The following is a 6,586-nucleotide window of genomic DNA, read 5'->3' on the forward strand; positions in this document are numbered from 1 at the left end:
GATATGTTTATGAATGAAAGAATGGAAAATAGATGAAGTATTCTTTAAACAAGAACCTATGCCAGACTAATCTCCTATAAGGTCCTAGGCCGACCGGCCTAGGCCCTTTCTAGCCCATCCGGTCTTACTCTTTCACGTGTAGGCCCTTCATGATGACCGCCGTCCAATTATCTATTAAGCTCTTCATGAAAACCCTCTGATTACGTCGTATTTCCTGTCAAAACATAATATGGTCCAAAAAACAACACATATGCAATAATGGGTTATTTCATGCGCCAAGTGGTGGGTTAGTATAAGAATTAGTCCAAAAACACCACTTGAATGACATAAAAAGGTGTCAATAATGACCGCCAAGAAAGATTAGAAGAGGCAGCTTTTAGGCCGACTTTGGTAGGGCTTCCCAACCGACTCCTGGTAAAGCCCTGCCAAAGGGCTTGAGCAAAATAGCCCCATCACTGAAGCCCCACTATATCTGCTCTCTGGAGCAAATCAATGGAACGGGAGCCAAAAACATTGGCTCCTGCGATTTTATCTCAGCTGCGGTGCCGAAATCCTGATTTTCCGTTCTGTGGCGGGGCCGGAGGGCATAGGGGAGCATGCGGGCTCGGAGGCGCTGACAGCATGGTGGAGCAGGCGCGGCTGGAGGGTGTTGGTGGTGCGGGAAAGCAAGAAAGATAGGGGTGGGGAGTGTCAGCGGGGGTGAGGCGGACGCGGTGCGGGTCTGGAGGGATTTAGCAGCGCGGTGGAGTAGCTCGGTAGGCATAGAACAAAAAACCAAACCAGTTCACTGATTGAACTAAAAAACCGTGAACCGGTGACCAGACTGGTTCAGTTCAATCAAAAGATTGCTCATGCAATTGGACTGGTGTGAACTGATCGAACCAGCTGGTTTTGCGTCAAACTGATGAACCAGTTGACCATTTTTTCAGCGAACAGTTTGATGTTTGGATATTGATTTTGGAACTTTCGATAATAGACTATTATGTTATTTCTATGTGATTCCATCAGATATGTTTTGGCAATAAAACTTGCATATTACTCATTGAAATTACGAGAAATATGTATTATATTGACAACGATGAACCACTTGTTCAACTAGTGAACCAGTGGTTGCGTCGATGAACTAGTAGCATGACCAGTTCAATCTCCGGTCCGGCTTTTCGCTCTATGTCGACAGGACACAGGCAGAACGGAGTAGAAAGGCGTGCACGGAGGGAAGCATCGGGCAAGGCCAGAGTGTGCTGGCACAAGGATAACAGCGGTGGAAGGATGAGGATGAAAATATAGAAGAAAAGAAAAAAAGGTACAAATATTATTGACTACATAATAACCCATGAATCATTGGTTAATCTATAGTTTTATTAGTAGCTTTTTTATATGAAATCATAACATCATAAATTGAAACAAATGTAAAACAAACAAGGGAACAATTGACATTTTATCTCTTTCATTCATTCATAGAAGACACGAGAAGCTATTTTCCTAAACATTTATCAAAACGACTTCAACTCTACTACACAAGCCGCTCCAACAGAGAGGCTACAATCGAAGCTATTTTAGCCAGCCGAAACTCTACTAAACCCTTATCTACCATTCTCAAGAAGTTTCTCCCCACTTCTCTCTATTCTCTCATCATGCACACTGCCCATGTCAGCGATTTGCCATGTCACTATGACAAAAAAAGACCCACTTTTTTCCCTCAACCGAAGACAGCACGGCCGCTGGTCCTCCCACACGGATCGGATCCCACCCACCTCAAGATCAGCGGCGGTGCTCACCGCGCCATGGCCGCACCGCACCTCCACTGCCTCCTCCTCCGTCGGACCGCCTCCACCGCCTCCTCCTTCGGCGCATCCCGCACGACTGCCAGCCGATCCCACCCACTTCTAGCCCAGTGCCAGTGCTCACCGCACCATGGCCGCCCAGCGCCTCCACCGCCTACTCCTTCGCCGGATCAAATCCTGCCGCCACCTCTAGGCCAGCGCCGGTGCTCACCGCGCCATGGCCGCGCCGCTCGCTTGCTCGCGCCGCCCGTCCACCACTGTGCGCTGCCCGCTGTCTGACGTCTGCTTCAGCCAGCCGGAGGCCGCCGGTACGACATCTCCTGGGCGTTGGGACGCGGACAAGGCGCAGTCCCGTTGCTGCTGCCCCAGGTCATAGGAACATCACTATCTTGTTGGGCGCACCCTTACTCTGCTCCAAACCTCCAGATGCAGTTGGGATGCAGGTCGTCCACCATTTGGGCATTAGTGTTGTTGCTCTACTCCACCCTTTGGCCATCGGCGCTGTAGTTCTCCTCCACTGTTTGTCATCGTTGGTCAGGAAATCGGTTTATCCACGTCTTCCCCAGGTTAACAGAGCCGCATTTACTTCACTGATTTTGACTAAACTTCTCGGTGTGGAGGTGATGTAATCACATTGTTCTTCAGTAGTTTTTAGCTTGCTGACACTAACTAGATGGCCCACACTTTCCTCTTATCAATTAAACTGTTCAACTAAAAAGCAAAGAAACCCTTTTGTTGCATGTCATTGATGATTGACTCTTCACTTCATCTTCCCACGATCTCCATAAGTAACTGATGTCCTCCTGTCCTACTCTTTGTACACCCGTCGCTTCGCTTACCTATTTCACTCGATCCGTCGCTTCGCTTATCTGCCCCGTCTTACCATCACCATCCACATTGACCACCACACGCTTCAGTCAGCGGTACTAGTCGTCTGCGGAAGCCATGGCTTGGTCGGCACTCGGGAGAAGGTTTTCCCGGACAATTGCTCCATGATCTGCTACCACGACAAGAGATACTGCTAGTCAAAGAGTATTACATGGTACGCCCGAGATCACAAAATAATACTTGAAGTTGCAAATTTACCTTTAAATGGTTTGATTTTCTTTAGCAGATTGTGTCAAAATCCCTTTGAAGAATACAATGGTACCATCCACTGAAGGCAACTCCTGTTCCTCCTTGTTCTTAGTAGGATTGCTTTAATCTTGCCATGGAAGAAATCAGAAGCAATTACCTTGCTTAAATACACAATTCTCCGTTGAAGGTATAACTTCTTATTATTGAAACATTATACCCTCGAGGGCATAAGTTGTGCCGCCATTATGGGACCATACCATATGATTCAGCCTACATTGACATCTTGGAAGATGCCATTATTTCTAACATCTTGGAAGATGCCTAGGTTTACACGCACGGTAGTCTCGAGCAGGTACAATTTGTGGCACCATGATAGAAGATCATCACTAACAATGGATGACCATAAGGTGAGGAGGATGGAAATTAGAAAGAGAAAAGAGAGAGGGACGAAGAACCAAAAAGAAGAAGCAACAAGGGCACACACAGGAAATCGAACTGGAGAAAAGCAAAAAAGAGCACGGACTGAAACCCATAAGGTAATCCAAAAAGAAAAAGAAAGCATAGAGGAACAGATACCTGATGCAAAAAAAACTCAAAGAAATCAAGGGAAAGAACAAAAAAAGATAATAAAGTACATATCTGGAAAGAAAAATATACAAGACCGAGCAAATCTCAAAATATAATGGAAATTCTTTGTTAACAGAGACCTATTTTTTTGCAGATATATACGGTTGGTGGCCCACCATAGCCCCCGGTTTATGTATAAACCGGGCGGCTCACCACAGCCCTCGGTTTATATATAAACCGGGTGGCCCATCGCGGCCCTTGGTTTATATATAAACCGGCCTGGTCACCTCGGCCCTCGGTTTATGTATAAACCATGTGGCTCATCTCGGCCCTTGTTTTATACAGACGGTGACACGTGGTTGTCAACGTTCGGCTAGCCGTCATGTTACTTTATTAAACCGAGTGTCTTGTGTGAACAGTCGGCTTAGGTACAAATCATGTTTTTTTTTGGCGATGGCACCCGGCTTATACCTAATAATCCGGTCCAGTGTAAGCCGTGTACTATAAGTCAGGAGTTTTCTTCGGTTTATATGTAAACCGAATTCCAGTCGACATAAGCCGAGTGTATCAGGTACACGGCTTATATTTTTTCCTCCAGAGAATAGTTCAGTGTGCCAAAAATCATATTGATAGCCATTAGGAACCAAATTCTCCCACCCCCCCCCACCCCCCTCAAAAAAAAGTGTAGACGGCATACTCTAGCCAATGGAATCGGCACTCCCTCTCACGTGTGGCTTCCTCAGGACTAAACGTGGAAAGAAAGAGGGCTGCAATTTAATTGCGCCAGCTGGGTCTTGAACTCAAGCCCTCTTGGCTCTTATACCATATAGAAGTGAATGCTCTAGCCAATGCAATCAAAAGATCGATCTGATGTAAGAGACTAGGCAGCACATTATACGTCAAAAAAAGCCTATGCATTTACCAGCGCCTCAAAGTTCTAGCACAACATACATTTACCATTTACGTTTTCAATTTTAGAAAACCAACCCTTTATTCATCAATTAATAATGACTACAGGTACGGCCGGCCACATGATCATGAGGCTATCAAAGCCGAATATAACGGCCAGCATTTAGGTGAATCACAAACCTAGCGAAGTGATGAGGTTAAAAATTAAAAGATGGGCCTTCATGAATAAAATTGCATTAATAAAACCCTCTCCTGGTGTCATTAATATCCTTTATGATACGCTGTGATTTCCTCCAATATAATTCTTAATCCCATTGACGACCATCATGCAACCAATGGCGTTACGTCGACCCTCGAGCAATTTTACTAGGCTCCCTCTTAATCCCCTCTCTTCTTTTGTTTTTTTGAGTGGAACACCTTGCATTCCAATATTACGATGGACCGACCAAATCGGCGGTCACAGCACGAGATATGTCATTTGGGAAGTCCCCATGCCACACATGGCCTTTCCGGTTACCTCTAGCACCATGGGAAGCAAGCACATGTGCTGCCTCATTAGATACCTTGGCGCAATACATAACCCTATAGTCAATGAACCCAGCCCTCAATTGGAACCTTGCCTCACGGAACAGCACTCCTAGGGGTCCTCAATCAGCAGAAGACGAGGAACATGCTTGCTGCAGCGCCAGGTATCTGTTTCAAAAATGACTAGGCCCATACTATGTTGTTCTACCATCTTTATGGCCTATAACAGATCCTCCGCGGCCAGGGTCTTCTCCTTTCAAGGAAAAGCTTTTATGTGAAACCACCCGACCTTACAGTGTAAAGATCAAGTATTTTGGGTAAACAAACCATACACCCTTCATACTAGCAGTAAAAATATGTTTTTCAGCGACAACTAGTATGGGACGGTGGGACTAAGTAAACTGTGGAACAAAACATGGTTGTCTTAGAATTTCGAAGGTGTTCAGCTGAACAAAAGTCCATTTTTTTTGGAAAAGAGGCACAAGGAGCAACCAGGTTTAGAAACCGTCGCGATCTTCAACGCCACTACATCCTGGGCCCTTGGAGATGGCGAAACCTACCGTTTCTGTACCGATAGATGGATTGATAGGCAGTCTGTCACGCAGCTCACATCCGTGCTTTCCCAGCTCGTGCCTCAGCGCTGCCGCAAGTATCGCTCTATCGCCAATGGGCTCTCGGCGCGTGCCTCGATCCAGGACATTCGCAAAGCACTTGGACCGGCTTCCATGATCAGAGTACGTGCACCTTTGGCATTGCTTTCATGAGATCCAGCTGACTTCCATTCCCGATGCCTTGCTCTAGCACTGGACGGACAACCAACGCTACTCTGCCAAATCTTGTTCCTCGGCGATGTTCTCTTCTTCTTCTAGGTCACCCCACTGGTGGATCATGCGGAGGACTTGAGCATCGTTGCACATCCGCTTCTTCAGCTGGCTGGCTATGCTTGGTCGACGTTGGACCACCGCACGCCTCGCCCACCATGCACTGCCACACCACGCTTCCTACATCCTTTGCGATCAGGGTTTGGAGTCCATGCAACACCTGCTCATTGCTTGCCCCTTCTCCCGTCAAGTCTGGCACGATATATTGGCTTGTGTACGTCAATAATCCCCCTGCCGGTTGCCAGACATAGACTTCCTTTGCTGGTGAGCCTACGCCATCCACAACTCTCCGACCAGCATGCGCAAGGGACTGGCCTCGCCGATCCTTTTCTCGGCCTGGTCCCTTTGGACGCATCTCAACCCTTAGGTGTTCGACAACGAAGACGCACTCTAGGGTGGTTCATGCCATCAAAGAAACGAACACAACTGGGCTCGGGCGGGAGCTGAAGGTCTAGATAGTTTGATGCCGCGAGAGTGATTTCTTTTCTGTTTAGGGGCTGAGCATTCTCGTGTCTTTTTTTGCGGGGAAATCATAGAGCTTTTTATTCATATGAAGGCATTCTTAGGACAATCAGCCAATAGGCTGGCACCAAGAAGCGAGGAGTCTCCTCAAGCCAGCTATCGGTCACATTCAGAGTGCAAGCACGCTTTGCACAAAGATGCGCCGGGACGTTAGCTGACCTGTTTACATGCTGAATATCAAACGAAGTAAAATTATTACATAGCTCTTCTATCTCTACTAATAAAGGAGTCACAATTGAACGAGAATTGTGGCGAGTGGTCCAGAGCATCACCATCTCCAAGCAATCAGTTTCCATTATCACATGCGAAAAACCACGGAGA

General features: G+C 46.8%; 1 pseudogene; it reads left to right on the forward strand.

Moving 5' to 3' along the window:
• The first annotated feature begins 492 nt into the window (after window positions 1–492).
• On the forward strand, window positions 493–2,413 carry LOC147983280 (uncharacterized; annotated as a pseudogene).
• Window positions 2,414–6,586: the final 4,173 nt, after the last annotated feature.

The sequence above is a fragment of the Triticum urartu genome, chromosome 2A, assembly GCF_056163025.1.
Source record: "Triticum urartu cultivar PI428250 chromosome 2A, HENAU_Tu73, whole genome shotgun sequence".
Classification (NCBI taxonomy): domain Eukaryota; kingdom Viridiplantae; phylum Streptophyta; class Magnoliopsida; order Poales; family Poaceae; genus Triticum; species Triticum urartu.